General features: G+C 32.7%; 1 non-coding gene across 1 annotated transcript; it reads left to right on the top strand.

Moving 5' to 3' along the window:
* On the top strand, positions 1-72 carry Trnap-ugg. Its single transcript has one exon. It is a non-coding gene; the product is annotated as a tRNA-Pro (tRNA).
* Positions 73-4311: the final 4239 nt, after the last annotated feature.

Below are 4311 nucleotides of genomic sequence, written 5' to 3' on the forward strand. Positions count from 1 at the left end.
GGCTCAATGGTCTAGGGGTATGATTCTCGCTTTGGGTGCGAGAGGTCCCGGGTTCAAATCCCGGTTGAGCCCAAACTTTTTGAAAAAATTATAACTATTTTTATCACTAGTTGAATATTAAATTTTTATATTCAGAGACTTTTCTTGATTTCTATTGTGTCACATTTTTAAACAGGGTGATTGAAAAGTGGCGTAATTAACTGAATAGAAGCTGCGCCAAATTTGATACAGTACTGTTAGTACTGAAGTAGACCATTGATTCATAGCCTTTTATAGAAAGTAATTGACTTTTGAAGTTGTTGACATTCGTTGCCCTAACCTAGTTCATGGCATTTTAACCTTACTTTCTGTGGTTACTTGAGCTTTTGATATTTAAGAAGCAACACATAATTTTAATAAGGATCTTTCTGATCTAGTTTTTTTGCAAGTATCTTAGTTTTTAAAAAGAATTAATGTTTTCTCCTAAAACACTCCTGGACAACGCCCCCAGAGAAATAACTCGAATGTTGAATCACCTTGTATACAAGTGTGAAACCCAAACTTTGACAAGGATTCCAGTTCATAGATTTATGTATTAGAAAATATTAAAGAAAGCGTCTTAAATGGCCAGGTTGATTGTGATCAACCTGAGTGAAGCTAATTCGAAAATCATGGAAAAAATTGCAAAGATTGAGAAAGAAGAGCGCATTATGCAAAAAGAAGTGAGCGGTATGAAGAACGTGTTGCTTTGATATCTTTCGAATTGTCCATAAAAACTTGCGTATTGTTCTAGGCTGATTTTAAATTAATTTTAAAGGTGAGAAATAAGGGTGTCATCATGTTCTTGCCGATATACACTCAATCCCAGAAACAAATCTCTAAAAATGTCTAAATTCAGTCAACTTAAGATTGAGTGGTCCGTTTTTCGGAAAAAAGTTCGGAATAGTAAAGATTTATTTTTAAATGCGTTTTTTTAAGGTGAAAAAGAAGTGAGTCGAAAGTAGCCGATTAACAACATAAGTTGGCTTATTTGTGTTTTTCCGAAGGCCTTGCAAAACGAAGATATCATGGAGACTGCGCCCCATTTTATAACGTTTTACTTACTGTACAATGTATTTAAAGAAGTTATAAATTTAGTTAATAGTAAATTCGAAAAAAACTTTGTAATTTTGAACAAATATGAAACCGTAAACTATTTGCGCGCATAAAAGAAAACTGTCTTGTTTTATTGATTTTACTTACAGTCTGTAAGCAAATTTGATCAATTTGGAAGTGTTTTGTTATGTGTGTTTTACATGAATGTCTACAAGATCATCCACATTTAAACCCCCCTAAAATGTACGCAACTATTTTCATTTTATTTAATCACTTCTTATGCAAATACAGGGTCATTCAAAATTTGCGCCATTGTTTTTAAGGGTTGATAGAGGTTCAGTTGGGGAGTATAAGAAAAATATAGAAAACATTTTTTCCCAAAATTTCTAGAAGATATTAACAGTTGAAGATCGAATTTAAACTTTGTTGCTACCTAAACATTATTTTGAAATTGCTCCATGTTTAATTGGTAGCATATTGGAATACTTAAGCATTCACAAAGAAAAATCTCTTCGGCAATGATGTTTTTTGTGATCAATAGATAGTTACAGATTGATACCCCTTGTCAATATTAACAATAATTTGTCAAACTGTGACTTACTTTGAAGCTCCTTTCACGGATTTGCCGATATGCGATTAGTTCTGGGGAAATGCCACATTAACATAGTAAAAGCTGTAAGAACTCACGCTAACAACGGGCGAAATACACTGGAGATTGTTTCCAGGAAGATATTGGACGACAATACAAGTATTGGAGGTAATACGAGAAACTGCTTGATAAGAGTGGATAATAAGGAGATTACACAGGCACTAGCTTGTTTGGAGTTAACCATTCAAATGTTTGGTGTTCTATGGTTTATTTGTAAACACCAATTCGAGGTTATGAGAACAGGTTGACATTTCGAAAGTACGTTCCGCAGTCAACAAATCTTGTTGAATTTACCGTTTATCTAATGTACAGAAAGTGACAATAGGGTAGACAAACCTTATTGTCACTTTCTGTACAATTCCATGGTTACCGGAATTTTAAATAATTACGAAGCAACTGGTATTTGCGCAATGTTAATTAGGCAGATTACCTTGAAAAACATTGCTGCCGAATTTCTGATATAGTTTTTTGCAAATTTCTCAGTTTTTAATAACAATTAATTTTTTTTACTATTTTTTCTGTACTCCTATAACAACGGCAGACAACACCTCCAGAGGAATGACGCCAATTTCAAATCACCCGTATGTTTCATTGCATACTGAAACAAATATCAATACATTTTTACTACTATTAATAAGATGAGAATATATAATTTGTTTGTCTTATATTCTGCATTTGTTTCAAATTACATGCAAATATCAAATTTGTCTACCAATAATTATGAAATGTTCAGAACTAGACACCGAAGGTGTTTAACACAATGGATTCCTGAATTGCTAATCAGCATCCTGCTGAGTTCACTTTTTGCAAATTCCGGCAGTGTCTCGTGTGTAAATTTGACCATAATTAGATCCTGTAGATCCTTTAACTGTAGCTAGTAGCTACATGTTGTACCTAGATGTTGATATTTATTAATCTCCTTATTGGTTTTTTGTTTCAAAGAAAATATGCCGATAATTCCTCAGTAGCATCTATTGTTGAATCTTTCAACTAATTATTAGCTAAGGAATCCACCGTTCTCCTTTTTTATCACCCTCCAAATCAAAATTGGGAAATTTACTACTAATTTGTTTTCATGTTAGATTAACGCGACATGAACAAAGTGGTGTCAACACATAAATTCCGAGAAGGCTTTCAAGATACGGTTTCGACACCATATGGAGGACTTCATATTATCCAAAAGACAAACACTAAAAAATGAGGAGACGGAAACGGTATCGTCGAGAAAATGGGGATAATTGAACCGCCTGATATCGGCCCAGATGTGCCACCGCTGCTGAAAGGATTCCAGATGTGCACTTGACTCTGCTGTTCACTATTAGATTACGATGCAACATCTGGGAAAACGGAGTATGGGAAACAGAGTCGGAGTAAGAACATATTTTCATATAATAATTCAGGGAAAAATATGTCAACACTTGCACTATAGGGTCTGTTTTGTGGCATCCGCTTAAGTGGGGTCATTAGACCCAAAATTTTGCTCGTGGGATTTTACAGTCCACTTTTTCCAATTTTCACTTTCATCATCGTGTATGTGTCGAAATTACTTAGTATTAAATCAGAATTAACACACCTATACAAATGACTAAGTGTATTTTTAATTTATTCATATGTACAGAAAGTATACCTACAAACATGAATTATTGTATGTAGTTGACAAAGTTCATTCATGAGTTATTGAGCAGAAAGTTTAAATGATTCATTACTGGGAAATTTGGTTGATGATAATGAGTTAAGAATCCGCTAAAAGGCCGATTCTTAATGGCTTGAAAAATACAGTTTACAAGCGATGGAATGATTGGCGACACTTGGTGAAAATTTCCTTTAAGATGACTAGGCCGGTTTCATGTGCTAATTTTGCATTTTGAAAAAATCAGACGTTTTTTTGATGAATTTAAATTTTACTCAAATTTCGTGCTAATATGATTAGTTGTGCATACTTTCCTGACTGTGTTTCAATTCCAAATCAAAATCAATTCCTGGGCTTCAGTCATTTATTGTCTCTATTTATCAATTAAAATACGTTTCGGTGTTTTCCACCATCATCAGTTTTTATGTGTAGCGTTGTTGCTACTTTAAGCCTTGGCATATATTTTCTAAAATAATGGCTGAAGCCCAGGAATTGATTTTGATTTGGAATATTATTAGTAAAATTTACATATTTATATTTGCACTTGAACCCGTCTTGAAATATGTAAGGCCAATATTTGCAAGCTAAAAGTTATGTAAAAATGTAATTAATACATTCGATTGCCAAATAAGTATATATATTACATAAAATGTTAAAAAACTTATTTATATATTTATTAGAAAATCATATTTGCATAAAAAAATGTATTATTTGCTCGATTGAAAATTTGTCATTCAGTAAACAACTACATATTAGAAACGAACATAAGTGAAACGAATATCTATAAATTTTAACGTTAGTTTACGTTTTAAAATAATCAAAGCGTATCTATTTGAAGTAAATACTTACATTTTTTACATGCTTAATTTGATTGATTGACTTAATTTGATGGTTCTGATTTAGTTTAAACATTAAACGAGTTCTGCTTTAGCCACTAAAGCTGTGCTTCCAACAGTTT

Source organism: Dendroctonus ponderosae, unplaced genomic scaffold, assembly GCF_020466585.1.
Source record: "Dendroctonus ponderosae isolate FM_Combo_2020 unplaced genomic scaffold, Dpon_F_20191213v2 Dpon_F_20191213_2, whole genome shotgun sequence".
In the NCBI taxonomy this organism is placed as follows: domain Eukaryota; kingdom Metazoa; phylum Arthropoda; class Insecta; order Coleoptera; family Curculionidae; genus Dendroctonus; species Dendroctonus ponderosae.